The sequence below is a fragment of the Anser anser genome, assembly GCF_964211835.1.
Source record: "Anser anser genome assembly, chromosome: W".
NCBI classification, from domain to species: Eukaryota; Metazoa; Chordata; class Aves; order Anseriformes; family Anatidae; genus Anser; species Anser anser.
Window position 1 is genome coordinate 1,310,939 of NC_139731.1, and position 20,607 is coordinate 1,331,545.

At 47.0% G+C, this 20,607-nt stretch overlaps 1 protein-coding gene across 1 annotated transcript in view; it reads left to right on the plus strand.

The window, feature by feature from the left end:
- LOC310888609 (uncharacterized protein) overlaps window positions 1–20,607 on the plus strand; it is a gene marked incomplete at both ends in the record, with an annotated part of 380,131 nt that overhangs the window by 105,376 nt on the left and 254,148 nt on the right. The window lies entirely within an intron of this gene.

Genomic DNA, 20,607 nt, shown 5'->3' on the forward strand with positions numbered 1-20,607 from the left:
GTGCTGCAATCAAGCAAGCCAAACGGTCAAAGCCTCTTTGGTATGGAGGACGATGGCTGAAATATAAATATGGAGAGGCCTGGCAGATTGATTACATCACACTCCCTCAAACCCGCAACGGCAAGCGCCACGTACTTACAATGGTGGAAGCAACCACCGGATGGCTGGAAACATATCCTGTGCCCCATGCCACCGCCCGGAACACTATCCTGGGCCTTGAAAAGCAAGTCCTATGGCGACATGGCACCCCAGAGAGAATTGAGTCAGACAATGGGACTCATTTCCGAAACAACCTTATAGACACTTGGGCCAAAGAACATGGTATTGAGTGGGTGTATCACATCCCCTGTCATGCACCAGCCTCTGGAAAAGTTGAACGATACAATGGACTGTTGAAGACTACACTGAAAGCAATGGGTGCTGGGACATTCAAAAATTGGGATACATATTTGGCAAAGGCCACCTGGTTAGTCAATACCAGGGGATCTGCCAACCGAGCTGGACCTGCCCAATCAAACCTGTTACGCACTGTAGAAGGGGATAAAGTTCCTGTAGTGCACGTAAGAAACATGCTGGGTAAAACAGTCTGGGCTACTCCTGCCTCAGGAAAAGGCAAACCCATTCGTGGAATTGCTTTTGCTCAGGGACCTGGATGCAATTAGTGGGCAATGAAAAAGAATGGGGAGGTCCGGTGTGTACCTCAAGGGGATTTAATACTGGGTGAGAATAGCCCATGAGGTGAATTGTAGTATGTTACTTATTATTTAATACTGTATGTCATCACTACCATGATTGCTATATATCATAGATGAAAATGGTGATTAATTACAAGGTATTGAAAAGAGTGTAACCTGAGCATGACATAAATGGTATGGAATAAGGGGTGGATATCTGTCCTGGTTCCAGTTAGGACAGAGTTAATTTTTCCTCATAGTAGCTGGTAGGGTGCTATGTTTTGGATTAGGATGAGAAGAGCGCTGATAACATGCTGATGTTTTAATTGTTGCAGAGCAGTGCTTACACCAGGCCAAGGACTTTTCAGCTTCTCGCTCTGTCCTGCCAGCGGGCAGGCTAGGGGTGCAGCAGGAGCTGGGAGGGGACAGACCCAGGACAGCTGATCCAAACTGGCCAAAGGGATATTCCATACCATCTGACGTCATGCTAAACAATATATAGGGGTGGCTGGCCGGGGTGGGGGGGCCGGCTGCTCGGGGATAGGCTGGCCATCGGTCAACGGGTGGTGAGCAATTGCATTGTGCATCACTTGTTTCATACACATTATTAATATTAATACTATTATCATTATTACTATTATTATTATTACTATTGTTATTATTATTTTCCTGTCTTAATAAACTGTCTTTATCTCAACTCACAGGCTTCACTTTCCTGTTTCTCTCTCCCATCCCAGAGAGGGAGGGAGGAGGGTGACCGAACGGCTGTGTGGTGTTTAGCTGCCAGCCGGGTTAAACCACAACAATACCAAAGAGGCTTTGACCGTTTGGCTTGCTTGATTGCAGCACATGTTTACCCCTAATAGCTGAGACACTGGTTTGTACAGGTGGGGAGGAAAATAAACTCTCTTTAAGTTGGTGGACCTCTTCAGAAAGTTTCTCCAAAGTATTCTCTTTTAGCTGGTGGACACTTGTTCCTTCAGGTGGAGGGGAAGATAAATTCTCTTTAAGTTGGTGGAACTCTTCAGAGAGTTTCTCCACAGCCGAGACGCAGGCCTGTAGGGAAGAGGAGAGACTTTCTTCGTACTGCCGGAGTTGTTTAGCCACTTCATCCACTGTGGGTCCGTCATCCTCTTTCCAGGCCATTATTGCCAATGAGCTGGCATATGATGATGGTGCACTCCGTACAAACTTCCGCCACATGGGTCGTGTACACTGGACTTCATCTGGATTTGTGGATGTTTGTGCGTCGTCTAGGTCCTTATAAATTACTTCCCGTACGGCTAATTCCCTCAGGTACTGAATCCCCTTCTCCATGGTGGTCCACTTGCCTGGTAGACATACAAGTTCTTCCTTGAAGGGATACCTTTCCTTCACAGCTGACAGGAGACGCCTCCAGAGGCTGTGAGATCGTGCTCCATCTCCAATTGCTTTGTCAATACATGCGTCCCTAGCAAGGGATCCCAGCCGCCTGTCTTCCCTGCCCTCTAATTCCACACAATTGGCTCCGGTGTCCCAGCACCGGAGCAGCCAGGTGACAAGCTGCTCACCTATACAGCGACCAAAATCTTTTCGCACATCTCGTAGCTCACGCTGGTATAGGGTTCGGGTAGTTACTGTTGATTTTTCGACATCCTCATCCTCATCTTCATCCTCCTGCACCTCTGATGGCCCAGCCTCGTCTTCTCTATGCCCAGACCTAGCAGAAGACTGTCTGTGTTCTAAACGACCTGAGTCTCTATAACATTTTTTCATCTTGTCTACAGGGGCAACTTGCACTGCTACAGCTCGTTTCTCTGACCCAGCCACAGGAGTGGGAGCGGCTGCAGGAGCTGGAGCTGCTGCAGGGGCTGGAGCGGCTGCAGGAGCTGGAACTGGGACAGCTGCAGGAGCTGGAACTGGAACGGCTGCAGGAGCTGGAGCGGCTGCAGGAGCTGGAACTGGAACGGCTGCAGGAGCTGGAACTGGGACGGCTGCAGGAGCTGGAGCGGCTGCAGGAGCTGGAGCTGGAGCAGCTGCAGGAGCTGGAACTGGAACGGCTGCAGGAGCTGGAGCGGCTGCAGGAGCTGGAACTGGAACGGCTGCAGGAGCTGGAACTGGGACGGCTGCAGGGTCTGTCACTAGGGTGATAGTAGCATCAATTGCAGCTCGATAGGCACAAGCCAGACCCCAGCACGCTACAGTGATTTGTGTCACTTTGGAACTGCCAGAGTCATGACACCTTTTTTTCAAGCATTCTGCCAGCTTTTTAGGATTTTGCAGTTGTTCAGGGGTGAATGTCCAAAACACTGGAGGTGACCACTGCTCTAGAAACCTGCCCATATCCTCCCACACTCCCTGCCACTCGCAACTATCCCGCCTCAAGACAGATTTCCGGATGAGATTCCTAAGTAGTTGTTTAACCTTAAACAAAACCTGAAGCGCATTCAGGAGACATAACAACAAGAACATGCTGGTCTGAGTATCCCAAGGATATTCAACATCTTGGAGAACCACCGTAACTAGCTTGGGGGATAAGAGGGTGGTGAAGGAGAAAGGGAGAGTGAACAGGTAGGAAAAAATATCTTCCCCTGTCCCCTCCACAGATTGGCTCCCTGATGGAAAAAGGCAATAGGTGTAATTGCTAATAGTTTCCGAGATATGGTTTCCAAAGTATAGAGTCGACGACAGTGCTGAGTACAAATACCAGGTTAGAGTCATGACCAGAAATCTCATCATTTCATAAGCCATTGTTACACCGCACAGTACCATAACAATCTTAAACCAGGGCCCGGAAAGGATAAACAGTGCAACAGGGAGCACATACAGAAAGTAACGTGCTATAAAACTCAATTTGGAAAACAGGCACAGCAGACTGGAGATTAAGGCAATCAACATCGTGACTAGCAACTATTAAGCAGGTCCAATACTTATACCAATTTTAGTTTAACACACTCAGGTCAAATCTGTCGATATCTCAACCCTTCGTGCTCCACGTTGGGCGCCAAAAGGACCGTTGTGGTTTAACCCGGCTGGCAGCTAAATACCACACAGCCGTTCGCTCACCCTCCTCCCCCCCTCTCTGGGATGGGGGAGAGAAACGGGAAAGTGAAGCCGGTGAGTTGAGATAAAGACAGTTTATTAAGACAGGAATATAATAATAACAATAGTAATAATAATAATAGTGATAATGATAATAGTATTAATAATAATAATGTGTATGAAACAAGTGATGCACAATGCAATTGCTCACCACCCGTTGACCGATGCCCAGCCTACCCCCGAGCAGCCGGCCCCCCCACCCCGGCCAGCCACCCCTATATATTGTTTAGCATGACGTCAGATGGTATGGAATACCCCTTTGGCCAGTTTGGGTCAGCTGTCCTGGGTCTGTCCCCTCCCAGCTCCTGCTGCACCCCTAGCCTGCCCGCTGGCAGGACAGAGCGAGAAGCTGAAAAGTCCTTGGCCTGGTGTAAGCACTGCTCTGCAACAATTAAAACATCAGCATGTTATCAGCGCTCTTCTCATCCTAATCCAAAACATAGCACCCTACCAGCTACCAGGAGGAAAATTAACTCTGTCCTAACTGGAACCAGGACAGCCCTCTAGTCACGAGAGAAAAAGGAAAAAAAAAAGAAAAAGGAGAAATTAACAGCTGGTCAAATCAAATTGTACATATATAGTACAGTAACAAGCGTCGAGTAGTTTGTGAACGTGTAGTACTCAGCCAATGAGGAAACAGGGAAGGAATCAAGCGTCGGGTAATAGGGAATATAAGGTTATGATATACTTTTACTGCACACTCCTCCTTTCAGGACGCCTGCCATTGCAATTGCGAATAAAAATGCTACTTCATGAGATGTTCGCCTTAGCTTGTGTTATTGGCTACTGATTGTTTCTCACACAGAGTGCATGCTCCTTGTGACCCTTGTGTGGGCTCGTCCAGTTAATTCCAGGGGGAAGTGACTCCACTTCCTGAATGCCCTGGCATCTGCCTTCTAACTTGACTGCTGTGTGTGTGGTTAGCAAAACTTGAAATGACCCCTTCCACTTTTCTTGTAGTGGTTCAGAAGTCCAGGATTTGACGTATACCCAATCTCCAGGCTGGAATGGATGCCCTGGGGAATCAAGACCTAAAGATTTATTCAAAACTACATATTTATTCAATTCTTGCAAAACTCTCCCAAGAGCAATTAGCCAATTTCTCATATCATTTTCTCCTTGCACTCGCATTTATCCTGTCAATCCAGGTGTTTGGTGTGGTTGTCCATACCTCAGCTCATGCGGACTGAAATGTTGTCTACCTTGAGGTTCGACTCTAATTCTCAAAAAAGCTAAAGGTAAAACCTGTGTCCAGTTCACTGAGGTTTCTTGACACAGCTTGCCTAACTGAGTCTTGAGAGTATGATTCATTTTTTCTACTTTGCCACTAGACTGGGGCCTGTAGGGAGTATGCAGATCGCAACCAATACCTAGTAGTCTGCTTATCTCGGTAATTGCCTTGGCTATAAAATGTGGACTTCTATCTGATGACATTCCCAAAGCTATTCCAAATCTCAGAATTATTTCTTTTAACAAAGCTTTTACTACTTCTCTTGCCTTATTGGTACACCACAGAAAAGTCTCAGGCCAACCTGTATGTGTCCACGAGGACTAACAAATACTTTAGCTCTCTTTTTGTTAGCAATTCAGTAAAGTCTATTTGTCAATACTCTCCAGGTGCCTACCCCTCAATAGTTTTTTTCCAAATTGTATTCTATTCTGTTTCTGGATTATTCCTACAACATATTTCACACCTCTCTGTGACTGGCCTAATAGTATCTACCATGTTCCTGCTGATAACTGACTTCTGTGAGTGCTTGGGGCTTGGGGGAGAATTGCTGGAAAGCTGTGCAGAGGAAAGAAATCTGGGGTTGTTGGTCGACGCTTGCCTGAACATGAGCTGGCAGTGTGCTCAGGTGGCCGAGAAGGCCAACAGCATCCTGGCTTGTATCAGGAATTGTGTAGCCATCAGGACCAGGGAGGTGATCTTCCCCTTGTACTAAGCTCTGGTGAGACCGCACCTCAAATATTGTGTTCACTTTTGGGCCCCTCACTACAAGAAAGACATTGAGTTCCTGGAGCGTGTCCAGAGAACGGCTACGAAGCTGGTGAAAGGTCTGGACCACAAGTCTTATGAGGAGTGCCTGAAGGAACTAGGGTTGTTTAGTCTGGGGAAGAGGAGGCTCAGGGGAGACCTTATTGCTCTCTACAACTAACTGAAAGGAAATTGTGGGGAGCTGGGGGTCGACCTCTTCTCACAGATAACCAGAGATAGGACTGGAGGGAACGGCCTCAAGTTGAGCCAGGGGAGGTTTAGGCTGGATATTAGGAAGAACTTCTTTACTGAAAGGGTTGTTAGGCATTGGAATGGTCTGCCCAGGGAAGTGGTTGAGTCACCATCCCTGGAGGTCTTTAAGAGACGTTTAGATGTAGAGCTTAGTGATATGGTTTAGTGGAGGACTTGTTAGTGTTAGGTCAGAGGTTGGACTCGGTGATCTTGGAGGTCTCTTCCAACCTAGATGATTCTGTGATTCTCAATAAACTTCTGATTCCCACAAATAATTTTCATAATCTCTACTTCCCCTGTTCAATAGAGCTCTTTCATCCACCTATTGCAACCTCAACAAGCAAACCCTTCAAAAACTGGGTCACATTCATTCATTTGGTGAAACATACAATAAGAGTGAGTCTCAGCCCACCATCCTACTTGGAGGTGTCACCAAAGTCTAATCAGACTACCCACTGCATTAAAACCTCCTCAGTAAAGAGTAAAAGACGGGTCATTGTCATTGGTGACTCACTGCTGAAGGGAGTGGAAGGCCCGATATGCAGACCAGGCCTGCTACACGGGGAGGTCTGCTGCCTCCCAGGGTCCCAACTTAAAGATGTAAGGAAGAAACTTCCTTCACTAGTACGGCCCTCGGATTATTATCCTCTTTTGTTGTTTCAGGTAGGCAGTGATGAAATAGGAAGAACTCCTCTAAGGGCTATGAAGAAGGACTTCAGAGCCTTGGGGAGACTGGTCAAGGGTTTGGGAGCACAAGTCGTGTTCTCCTCTATCCCTCCAGTTATAGGAAATAATGTGGGACTGGACACGATGAGCCAGCAGATTAATATTTAGTTCTGAGCTTGGTATCACCGGCAGGTGTTTGGGTTTTTTGACCTTGGCTCAATTTACATGAGACCAGGCCTGCTGACAACAGACAGGAATAGCTTATTCCACCGGCAGAAAAGGGTTTTAGGATGGGAGTTGGCAGGGTTCGTTGACAGAGCTTTAAACTAGGTATGAAGGGGGGTGGTGGTGGAACCGGGGTCACTAGAAAGGAGCCTGAATGTAACATGCCAGTTCTTGTGGGTGAGGAATGTGCTAGCAAGACCTCGCAGTCTTGTGTCTTGTGAAGGATGAGGATGACATAACATTTTGCAGGAAGGACACAAGGGTTGGTGAGAGGTTGGTAACTATGGAAACACCTGAGTATGGTCAAGAGGGTATTAGGGCTTCTCCCTCCCAAAAGGTGGCCCAGCTGCGGTGCATTTACACTAATGCACACAGTATGGGTAACAAACAGGAGGAGCTGGAGGCCACCATGCTAGTAGGGAACTATGATGTAGTTGCCATCACAGAAACCTGGTGGGACGATTCCCATGACTGGAGTGTGGCTGTTGATGGTTACAAGCTGTTCAGAAGGGATAGGCAAGGAAGGAGGGGAGGAGGAATTGCCCTCTATGTTAGGAAGTGGATAGATAGTGAAGAGCTGTGCCTGAGAAACAGCCATGACCAGGTTGAGAGCTTGTGGGTGAAAATCAAGGATCAGTCCAGTAAAGGACATCTAGTGGTTGGGGTCTGCTACAGGCCACCTGATTGGGGGAATCTGTTGATGAGGCCTTCTTGCTTCAGCTGCAAGAACCGTCGCGCTTACAAGCTCTTGTCCTGATGGGGGATTTCAACCACCCGGATATCTGCTGGGGTAGCGGCATGGCGGGTTGCAGACAATCCAGGAGATTCCTGGAGTCTGTTGAGGATAACTTCCTCGTCCAGGTAATAGATGGACCGACCCAAGGTGAAGCCTTACTAGACCTGGTGCTCACCAATGTGGAAGAGAGCATTAGAGAGGTTAAGACTGGAAGCTGCCTGGGCTGTAGCGACCATGCCCTGGTGGAGTTTGTGATCTTGAGGAATATGGGTCTGGCAAAAAGCAGAGTCAGGACCCTGAACTTCAGGAGAGCAAACTTCCGGTTGCTCAAGGAATTATTTGCTGGGATCCCCTGGGAATCCGGTCATTCACACCAGCACACCATCCACTCATTCACACCAGTGGACATACACAACTCTTATTCTGACAGTAACACAGAAAAAGCAACACAAAAATTACATCTGCAAATCCACCCAATAACCCGATGGTGATCAATCCCATTAGAATGTACCTAATCCAGAGGACTTGAACCCCAAGGGACTCGAACCCCTCCTCCTTTTGGCGAGACTTGAACTCACCAAATGCTGGTGGCCTTGACCATGCCCTGCATAGGACATCTCCTTATGTCTTTATGGGACTTTAAACCAACCTTAACAACCCAAAATTCAGTTAGCCAAGCTGGGGACTCTAACCGCTTTTTCAAACCAAATGCGGACTTGAACCCCTGCCTAGGCCCTAAACCCAACCCTGCATAGCTTTTGCTGCTGTGTCTTATGGGCAGGTAACCAAATTTTCCAAAAGAATGCCTTTATACTTATAAAACAGTAGTCTTTGCTCAGGGGCTCTTTCTTCGGTCTGGGGATTGAGGTCCTCTCTGAGAATCTCTCGGCACCAGCTGAGATTCCACAATCCCAGGAACCGTCAAGGCTCAAGAGCTAAATCCCACCTGGGTCGCCAAATTGATACCGTAAAAATTGGTCAAAGAAACTCTCTGAGACTCAATTTGGAGTCTTAGATAGCAGGCATTCCTTAATTGCTGTGCTGGACGCACATGGGATCGCTCCATCTAGTGTGCATGCCGAATTGTTCAAGCTACAGGGGTTATATCCAATCAAAACATACATATTCATTAGATTTCTGAGAAAAAATTAATTAACATATCCACACTATTTCCTGGAACTCATTAAAGTAAGTATGCACATTTGTTTCTACTGGTGGTCTTTCAGGTTCTTCTGATGTTCATCCATAGCCTGATAGTCAATTTAGGCATGCATACTAAGCTGAGTCATTTACACATCCGAGGACATGTGCATACCATGAGTTCCTCACCTAATCTTTTCAGACACATCCTCCAGGCCTGGGTCATCATTTACACGTACAAAGTTTCTAAACTTCCTTCTATCTAACTAAACATAGTAAAGGTTTGACCGATCTGTTCATAAAACATTTCAGATTTCACAGAATTCTTTCACAGCTTTAGTCATTGTGAATACTTTCAGAGAATGGCTGAGGTTGGAAGGGACCTCTGAATATCATCTAGTCCAACCCCCCTGCCGAGCAAGATCACCTAGAGCACATTGCGCAGGATGGAATCCAGGAGGGTTTTGAATATCTCCAAAGAAGGAGACTCCACAGCCTCTCTGGGCAACCTGTTCCAGTGCTCTTTCACAGTAAAGAAGTGCCCTCTCATATTCAGCCAGAACTTCCTGTGATTCAGTTTGTGCCCGTTGCCTCTTGTCCTGTCACTGGGCACAACTGAAAAGAGACTGCCTCCACCCTCTTGACACCATCTCCTCAGATATTTATACACATTGATGAGGTCTCCCCTCAGTCTTCTCTTTTCCAGGCTAAACAGGCCCAGTTCTCTCAGCCTGTCCTTGCACGACAGGTGGTCCAGTCCTCTAATCATCTTAGAAGCCCTCTTCTGGACTCGCTCCAGTAGTTCCATGTCCCTCCTGTACTGGGGAGCCCAGAACTGGACACAGTACTCCAGGTGTGGCCTCACCAGGGCTGAATAGAGGGACAGGATCACCTCCCTGGACCTGCTGGCAACACTCTTCCGAATGCACCCCAGGATATTCTTGGCCACAAGGGCGCATTGCTGACTCATGGTCAGCCTGCTGTCCACCAGGACTCCCAGGTCCCTCTCTGCAGAGCTGCTCTCCAGCAGGTCAGCCCCCAGCCTGTACTGGTGCTTGGGGTTATTCCTCCCTAGGTGCAGGACCCTGCACTTGCCCTTGTTGAACTTCATGAGGTTCCTCTCTGCCCCAACCCTCCAGCCTGTACACATCCCTCTGAATGGCAGCACAGCCCTCTGGGGTATCAGCCACTTCCTCCTAGTTTTGTGTTATCAGCAAACTTGCTGAGGGTGCGCTCCGTTCCCTCATCCAGGTCATTGATGAATAAGTTGAACAAAACTGGACCCAGTACTAACTGCACCCCTGGGGGACACCGCTAGCTACAGGCCTCCAACTAGACTCCGCACCACTAAGCACAACCCTCTGAGCTCTGCCTTCTAGACAGTTCTCAGTCCACCTCACTGTCCACTCATCTATCCCACACTTCCTGAGCTTGTCTATGAGGATGTTATGGGTGACAGTATTGAAAGCCTTGCTGAAGTAGACAACATCCGCTGCTCTCCCCTCATCTACCCAGCCAGTCATCCCATCATGGTTAATGGTTTCCTGTTGGTGAATCCGTGCTGACTACTCCTGATCACCTCCTTATCCTCCACTTTCTTGGAGATGACCTTCAGGATGAGCTGTTCAATCACCTTTTCAGGGATGGAGGTGAGGCTGACTGGCCTATATATTTCATCATGATACTGATATACATATATTTGGAATGATATTTGTAGCAAAATCAATGAAGTGTACATGGGATATATGGGGTCAAGAATTTTTTAAAGTAATGTTTGTTTGGTTAGAAAAGGAGAATCATCCACCACCTTTTAAATTAATTTTGTTGGAAACATATACAGGGATTAGATGATTGAAACACGCTCTTTTTGCGACAGGAGATGTGAAGATCCTTTTGATCCCAATTTTTGTCCATGCAAAGCTACTTAAGGTCATGTATTGAGGTCTCTTAATTCCAGCCTGCATCACAGATGATGTAGTGATGTCATCACAACATTATGGATAGATGCAATCTGTCATGTCCTTTGTTTTTGCTGATTCTGCAACTACTTGTCTTGTTTTTCTCAGTCATCCTCCTTATTTTGGGACAGTGGGACCTTCCACTGTCTCCTTATCTGCTTGACATACTCCCCACTGCTATGCCTGCACTATCACTTTCGAATATGCAAGGTCAGTGGAATTTTCCACTGCAAAAACACAACTTTAATTCTCACAGTTCCCCCCCCTCCTTCTTTTCTTACTCCTATTTTTGGCTTTGCACCTTTTCACATCACTCAGCATTTCCAACATTAGGGTGCAATATGTCTCTAAATCCCCAGGAAGTGTCATCTTGGGCCACCTCATGTAAGATTTTGGTTTCCTCCCAAATATTTTTGAGATCAGTCTCAATTTTCCCCGTTTGGTCTACATACATACAGTAACTTGCATTAATTATAGAGCACAACCCTCCTTGCAAGACCAGTAATAAATCCAGTACCATTAGATTCTGGAATACTATCTTTTACAGACTTGCTACCTCCTCTTGCAGTGCCCAGATCACATCTAGAGTGTTATTTTCTAATTCGTCAACTATGGCTGAGATATTCACAATAGCTTTTTCTAATTCACTCACCCCTAACCAAGGGATAAACCACCTTGCCAAACTGTGAAATGCCGTTCCTCTCTCCACTAGAGGATTAATTTAAGTCCTCTTAATTCTGCGTAGGTGGGTCCCAAGGAGGCCTATGCTTTACATATCCTCAGTAATGGTTATGTTCGGAATTACTGCCCCCAGGGTGCAAGCACCCTTCCATCCTGGGGGCAACACTTCCCTGTCTCTATTACCACATAGCCAATACCACCCTTTGCCATTTGGGACTGGCCATCCAGTTACAGGATGATTCCCATGTTGTGTCTGGTGTGCATTATATATATATTAGCACTCCCATAATTACCATATTTGGTACAGTGTAGATAATTCCCTGCCTCAGAGGTAATATTTCCACACCCAGGGTCAATATTATTGCCTTCTGAATTTGCATTTGAATTTGAATATGAAGAATGATATACATACTAATATAAAAAACAGAATGCCCTGGGAAACACTCTAATTCTATGTAATTCAACTCTTTTCCCCAATTACACATGGTATTCATTATTTTTTTTCCAAAGGAGAAGTTAAAGGTTAGTTTATAACTATGATTCACACCTCCTTCTAATTTTTAATTTTAAAGGTTCTTTTATAGTCTCTCAGGCCTCAGGGTCAACTGATGCTTTCACCCAGTTGTAATGAGTCCACCCTTTCTCAGCTGTTCTTACTGTCGCCTCAGTAGTCAGGAATACTTGGAACGGTCCGTCCCACTCAGGTTTTAGCTTCAATTCCTTCCATGTTCGTATCAGAACCCAATCTCCTGCTCGGAATGGATGGATCGGGACTTCCAAGGGTGGGGTCTGAGCTAACAATCCACGGGTCCTGAGAGATGACAAAGAGGACGACAGCCCGCGTATATAGTTCTTAAGAAAAGCATCTTTTGTCTCAAATTGAGGTAATTCATTCCCTTTGCCCAGGTACAGCAATAATATTTCATATGGTGAAACTCTCACATCTTCTCTTGGCGCCAGTTGAATTCAGAGAAGTGCCAAAGGTAAGCACTTTGTTCAGGGGAGCCGAGTTTCCAGAACTTAGTCAGTTGCTTCTTTACTGTCTGATCCCCTCCACCCTTCCAGAAGAGGAAGGATGCCAAGGAGTGTGAAATTCCCATTTAATTCCTAGAGTCCACATTAGCCCTTGCAATATTTGTGACATGAAGTGATTTCCTTGATCAGAGTCAATATTTTCAACGATTCAGTTCCTGGGAATTATCTGTTCTAGAATTACCTTAGCTACCAAGCTCGCAGTAGCAGATACTGAAGGGAAAGCTTCCACTCACCCTGACAAGTGATCGACCAAGACTAATAAGTATTTAAATCTACCTACTCTAGGGAGTTCTGTAAAATCTACCTGTATGCTTTGGAAGGCTCCTGGTTCTCAACCCCACTCTGGGCTGATTGTGGATGATTATCCTACTTATCTTTTGACATGCTACACAACTCCTGCATACTTTTTTAGCCAGAGTATATATATTCCTACATATACACATTTCCATAGCACAGTGTCGCACATTGCTTGAACTCCCCAATGACCCTCTTGATGTAAAACAGTTAATATTTGCCTCATTAGGGCTTTATTCATCGTTTCTCTTCCATCAGGGAGTATCCATTTTCCTTCAGACGCCGTGGCTCCTAATTCTTTAAAAACCTCTTTCTCTTTTTCACTAAATATCTGCTTTTCTGGTGGGGAGGGTACTTGTAGTGGGTTTACGTGGCAAGGTTTTGGTAGCGGGGGGGACCATAGGGGTGGCTTCTGCGAGAAGAATCTAGAAGCTGCCCCATGTTTGATAAGGGTCCCGCTGCTGGCCAGAGCCGGGCTAATCAGCAATATTGCTTGTGCCTCTGTGAGAGCATTTTTAAGAAAGGGAAAAAAAATGCTGGAGAACACCAGCTGGGAGAGAGAGAGGAGTGAGCAACAGCCTTGGAGGCGCCAAGGTCAGTGAAAAAGGAGGGGGTGGAGGTGCTCCAGGTGCCAGAGCAAAAGCTCCCCTGCAGCCTGCTGTGAGGAAGGTTGGAACGTAGTACTCCAAGTGAGGCCGCACAAGGGCTGAGTAGAGGGGCACAATCACCTCCCTCAACCTGCTGGCCCCTCCTCTTTTGATGCAGCTGAGGATGCAGTTGGCCTTCTGGGCTGCAAGCACGCACTGCTGGCTCATGTCAAGCTTTTAGTCCACCAGAACCCTCAAGTCCTTCTTGCAGGGCTGCTCTCAATGAGTTCTTCTCCCAGTCTGTACTCATGTCCAGGATTGCCCCGACCCAGGTGCAGCACCTTGCACTTGGACTTTTTGAACCTCATTATGTTCCCGTTGGCCCACTTCTCAAGACTGTCCAGGTCCCTTTGGATGGTATCCTTTCCTTCTCTTGTATCAACTGCACCACTCAGATTGGTGCCATCTGAAAATTTGATGAGGGTACACTATACCCTATTGTCTATGTCACTGGTATTAAATCATACCATTCCCAAGATAGACCCCTGAGGTACACCACTCATCACCAGCCTCCACCTGGACATAGAGCCCTTGACCACCAGTCTCTAGGTGCGACCTTCAGGCTAACTCCTTATCCACTGAATGGTCCACCCATCAAATCCATCTCTCTCCAATTTGGAGACAAGGATGTCAGGTGTCAAAGGCCTTACAGAATTCCAGGTAGATAACTTCAGTCGGTCTTCCCTTGTCAGCTGGTGCAGTCACTCCATTATAGAAGGTCACCAGATTGGTCAGGCATGGTTTGCCCTTGGTGAAGCCATGCTGGCTGTCTCGGATCACCTCCTTGTCTTGCATGTGCCTTGATGTTGCTTCCAGGAGGATCTGTTCCATGATCTTCCCAGGCAAAGAGGTGAGGCTCACAGGTCTGTAGTTCCCTGGGTCCTCCTTTCTGCCCTTTTTAAAAATGGGAGTAATGTTTCCCTTTTTCCATTCACCAGGGACAGATGACCATGTGAGAGTGTGGCGCTTCTTGTAGTTGAAGCAAGAAGGCCTCATCCACAGGCTCCCCTTGATTGGGTAGCCTGTAGTAGACCCCAACCACAAGGTGTCCTTTATTGGTGTGGTCCTTAACTCTCACCCACAAGCTCTCAGTCTGTCCATGGCTGTTTCTCAGAGGCAACTCTTCCCAATCAATACCTTCCCTAATGTAGAGGGCAACACCCCCTCCCTTCCTTCCCTGTCTATCCCTTCTGAAGAGTTTGTAGCCCTCTATTCCAATGTTCCAGTTATGTGATCCATCCCATCATGTTTCCATGATAGCAATCAGGTCATATTTGTCTAATTGCACCATGGTTTCCAGTTCCTCTTACTTGTTTCCCATGCTGCGTGCTTTGGTGTAGAGGCACTTCAGCTGGGCAATCGGTCATATCAAGTTTCCAGAACCCTTCCTAATTGCATTGGGACAGTTCACAAGTATTTTCCTGTTGTTACTTAGAGTGATAGTGTTCTCAGGTATGATTTCTTCACTCAGAGGTACATCCCCTTCCCCCACCACATCTAGTTTAAAGCCCTGCTAATAAGGCCAGCCAGCTTATCGCCCAGAACAATCTTGCCCCACCTGGTCAGCTCTGCCCCATCTGGTGTCAGCATGTCCGGTCCTTCAAAAGTGCATCCAAGGTCATAGAACCCAAAACCTTGCGTATGGCACCAGCCTCACAGCCAATCATTCACTCGGCCTGTTCATCTCCTTCTTCCTGAGTCCCAGTCACCAACTGGGAAGACTGGAGACAACACTACTTGTGCTCCCAATCCCTTCAACATCTTTCCAAGGGACATAAAAGAGAAGGCTCAGGGGTGACCTTATCACACTCTACAGGTACCTTAAAGGAGGCTGTAGAGAGGTGGGGATTGGTCTATTCTCCCACGTGCCTGGTGACAGGACTAGAGGGAATGGGCTAAAGTTGCGCCAGGGGAGGTTTAGGCTGGATATTAGGAAGAACTTCTTTACCGAAAGGGTTGTTAGGCATTGGAATGGGCTGCCCAGGGAAGTGGTTGAGTCACCATCCCTGGAGGTCTTTAAGAGACGTTTAGATGTAGAGCTTAGTGATATGGTTTAGTGGAGGACTTGTTAGTGTTAGGTCATAGGTTGGACTCGGTGATCTTGGAGGTCTCTTCCAACCTAGATGATGCTGTGATTCTGTGATTCTGTGATAAAAATCCTTTCTGATATTTTGGAGTTTCCTTGTTTCAGCATCCTTTGATCCTACTTGAAAAAGGAGGAAGGGGTGGTAGTGTTTGGGACCCACCAGACTTGGTAGCCTCTTAGTAATATCACAAATACAGGCCCCAGGCAGGCAACAAACCTCTCTGGAGAGATTGTCTGGATGGCAAGTGGGGGCCTCAATGCCTCTCAGAGAGGAGTCTCCAATGACTAACACCCTTCATGCCTTCTTTGTGGAACTGGTTCTGATACAGGTGGGAGACTGAGCCAACTTTGCGTGGCTGGCCTTTCTGAGGTCTTTACTAATATTCTCAGAGTCCCCTCTCTCCTGTCCTAGAACATTATATCTATTGTGCAGGGGCACTTCGGGGGCAAGGGAGAGATTCCTCCTCAGGCTCTGATCAGAGACAAGGGTCCGCTCTCCCTTGTCCAGTGAGTCTTTCTAATGTGCTTGTTCAGGGCTGCAAGCTTGTTTACCTATCCCTTGCCTGGACTTAAGGCAGGGCTGTTGCTCGGACCATGTCAGCATATAATACCATTTGTCAATCTCCTCCTCAGATTCCCGAATGCTACCCTGTCTGGTGAGCTCCTCTCGCAACAGAGCCACCTGTTTGAAAAGCTCATCCAGCTGGGCACACTTGCACCCATGACACCCACCTCTGCCTTCAGGACCTAGGGGGGACTTCCAGACTGGAGTTCCCTGGAACTGAGGGTGTGGGCCGCTCTTTCGATACTTGGGAGGCCTGTCTGGATGTAGGCACCTGCCTGGGGAGGTTGTGGCCCCCCCATCTGGGTTTCAGCCTCAGACTGGCAGGTGGACACCATTTCTGTTGCAGGAGAAGGCCCTTCATCTACTGATCCCAGAACACAAAAAAGACTGACCCTGCACCCTTCCTGCATGGACTGCTGGCCACGCTCCTGGTTGCTGCACTCCTGGTTGCTCAAGCTCACTACAGGCTGCCTTTGTATGACAGAGGGGGGTTGCTCCTTGAAGGGATGAAAGACACGGACTCCTGATGGCTCTTGAACAGGAGACCTTTATTGCCCTTTTTCACTACTACATATACTTTCCCCCGTAGCCCCACACGCTGTCCACGTGCCTGAATCTGTCATACAACTGGTTAGAGAGCCTCAGACACGCCTCGAGCCAGCCAGCAATTGGCCACTGCCCAAAGCTCATCTTTAACACTGTAGCCAATTTACTTTATCTCAACCTTGCTCAAGTTTTTGTTTCTACCGCTTGTTTCCTCATTATCTCTAATTCAGGGATGTGTGAAACAGCGCGAAGCCACCTGCAAATTCCTTTCCCACAATTCCCCCTTTTTTTATTTTCAACCAACTAAACGCTTTCTATAGATTTTTCTATCAATCACCACAGACATTGCAATAAGCACGGTACAATAAGCAACAGGGTAAGAATCACATGCAGAATTACGATTGTAAAGTAGCATGCCTACTAGAATCTACATCAGTCAACAAGCCACTAAGCGCTAGGGATGTTGCTTCGCAGCGATGCTGCTTCTCACTCGCACAGCACAATCACACAATCACGCAAAGAGGCCTCTTGCATTTCTCATTCATGCCACAAGAAAACATCACTTAAAATAATTTGTCCGCGGCTTCAGGAGGTCCTTGTCTACTCCCGTGGTGAGCGGCTGAGAGTGGAGACCCCTCTGAGGAAAATGCTCGGGGTGCACCTTGGGGGCGTCTGTTCCACAGTCGATCCCACAGCCGAGCAGAGTGGCTCCTGGCGCAAGGAAGGATGCTATTATAGTTTTGTATAATTACACCAAAGAGATGCATTGCAATAAGGAGCAAGAGTGGCATTGACCATTTGTTTCATGATTGGATTTTTTGCCTGAGCAATTGAACCTTACACATGCTGTTGCTGTTTCACATCCCAGGATATCTAATTCCTGTGGCTCTAGGGGCGCTTGCCATAAGTAGACAGTCCAGTCTTTGTTATCTGCCGGGTTCCCCACCAGACATATCGTAAATGGGTCATTAGCACTAGCCAGGGACAGGCACAGTGCTTCTTGTCCTGTCATGTTGGCGAGGGTGACCCAGATGTTGCGGCGTGGTTGGATGGAGACCCAGGGCTGGCAATAACCGATGACAGCGGCGATTGTGAGGAGGAGGTCGACCATGGCGTTACCCCCTTGCTGGTACCCATCTTGGTCCATGACTTGTGGAGACACAAGCATACCCTCGACCCCAAGTTATTAGAGGCTGGGGTCCCTCCCAAAGACCTGTATTTAAATTTTTTACTATTACTAAGGCTTGCTCTGCTTGTGGCACCCGTGACAGTGCAGAATTCATATTTTTGTAATGTTTTATTATGGGCGGTACCTCTTCGTGAGGAAAGGGTAATGATAGGTGATTCATTACGTGAAGTGCCTTTCCCAACCTGTTCTGTGGTGTTTCCTGGGTGTCTCCCCCTTTTTGTTTATTTGGCAGTGTTTTCAAGGTGCGATGTGTGCGCTCAACAATGGTTTGACCCATGGGGGAATGAGGAATGCCTTTGATGTGTCGGATATCCCAAGTTTGAAAAAAGGTTTGAAGGGAATGACTAGTATAGGCGGGGCCACTGTCAGTTTTTATTTCCTTTGGGATGCCTAGCGCTGCGAAAACGACACGGAAGTGAGCCTGGACGTGGCGGCTAGTTTCACCCACCGCAGCTGTCGCCCAAATAGCATGAGAGAAAGTATCTACCGATAAGTGAACATTTTTCAAGCGACCAAATTCTGGAATATGCGTTACGTCGGTCTGCCATAACTGTAAGGACCGTAGACCTCTATGGTTTACCATTAAAGACGGGGTCGAAACATGTTGTTGACAGTCAGGACATGTTTGGACAATCAATTTGCCATCAGTGATCGATATAGTGAATTGTTTCGCCAAGACTTTGGCAGATTGATGGAAAAAGGCATGGGATAACCGTGCTTGCTCCAGCACCTTAGGCACCAGGGCAGTCAGGGTCATATTAGTTAGCTGGTCAGCGCGTGTGTTACCCTCTGCAAAAATACCAGGTAACATGGCGTGGCTCTGCATATGAATAATACAATACGGGTGCACTCGCTGCTCTACCAAAAATAACAGCTCTTTAAGTTTTAGAAACAAGTTTTCCTTTGGGATATGTCTCAAATGTGCCCTTTCAATGCGCTGAGCGACACTTACAGCGTATTGCGAGTCCGATACAATATTCAAAGGTACTAGTTTTTTTTCTTTTTTCTTTTTTTCCTTTTTTCTTTTTTTTGTCTTTTTTTTTTTATTTAACACATTTTTATTGAGCGTGCAGCACAGATACTTTCCCTGAAACAATTACTTCAAAACATTTATGAACATAAATTGTCAAAAATATGCTAACAAATGTACTTAAATACATACATTTTAAAAAAATCTGAAAAACAAATATTTAACAGCCTAAGACACATTTACAATGTAATTTCTCCATCATGTATGGTTTTTATCTCTAATGCAAGAGGACACAAGTCTGAAAATCTGCATATGTTAAGGTATCACAGAGCATAGAAAATATATGAAAATATCTACTAGCATTTGGCACAATGCAAATATTCTATCCCAAGAGAGAGAAACAGTGTAATCTTTTGAGCCACACAGATTGTTATTCACGCAAATTGTGATGTTACAACAGCAACTCTTGTTTTAGTTGGAAAAACCCAAAGGTGGTGAGCAGGGGACACGGTGGTTTGTGAGGAAGCATGTTTAGGTACTTAGCCGTCTAATTTAGCTGGATAAGGAACAATGTAATGTTTTCCTGTTGTTAAACATTGCCGTCCGTATCACTGGCACACAAATTATTCGTACTGGAGCAAACAATTTGTGAATAGCATATGCCAACACAAATGTGCCTGTACCAGCAGCCCTTTTAGATTGCAGCGATGATTCACTGAAACCAAGTTTGAAGAGAACTGCAGTCATATCCACACCACTTGACACAGCCATGTTGGTAAAAGTTAACATGGCAACAGGTGTATTAGTAGTAAAACCAGTATTGCTGCTAACAATGCATACCATAAATGCTCATTTGATCTAGAGATAGCAGTTAGGATAAATATTAGGGGTATCTGGGAGATTATTGCTGGGTGAATAAATGGTTTGGAAACTAAGGTAAATACCATTGAAATCTAATGTAATCAGGAAAGTATCTAAGTAACTGAAAAAGGGACCTATCAGATTAATAAGGGGGCTATGATTATAGAAGATGGAATATACATTCATCCAATGAATATGAAGATAACTGATGATTACGAGTATATTATGCAAATGTGTGTTTCTAAATAGTATAAATATTTGTTGTGTGTACAAATCGAATGAAGTTAGATTTGGGCAGACATGCCCCTAACTTCCGGCGCCTAATAAAAGCACCTTCATATAATCACTCTGTGGTTATGGGTCCTCGCGAACGCTAACAGACAGGTTGAAGATTCCTAGAGATAGTAATGAAATTCCAACATGGAATGAAACCCCTACAGCACCACATTCTTTGAAAACTTTTTTCAGCTGCTGGGATTTATTGAGTTTGTGTTCACTGCTGAGATCTGTGGCTGCCTGTTCAGGGGATCCACCCACATCCTTGGCCGAGCTGCCGGCAGCGGCCCGCAGCGCCAGCAGATGGGCCGGCGGGCTCAGGGGAGGCCAGCCCGGGGGTGGGGGGTGGAGGGGATGGCGGGGGGGCAGCAGCGGCGGCGGCGGCGGGAGGCGGCGAGCGAGGGCCCGCGAGGCGGCGGGCCCGGGCGCAGCAGCAGGCAGAACATGGCAGCGCCCGGTGCGTACGGGCGGGCGCTCAAACCTGAGAAACGCAGCAGCCGGCGGCGGAGCGGGTGGGTGGGTGCCCGGAGGTGACAGCGGGGGTGCAGGTGGCGCTGGACCCTGCGTTAGCATTGCATTTTCATTTGGACCGTTGGGTCGCACCTGCACCGGGAAAGCCGTTCCTACCAGGTCCTTTAGCGCTTCCTGGCGCACTAGCTCCCATCGTTCCCGCGGGTCGAAAGCTCGGGCCCCCAGGGAGGCATTATCGGGGGTAGGCAAGGGCCCATCAAGCTATAAATAGTTCACCCT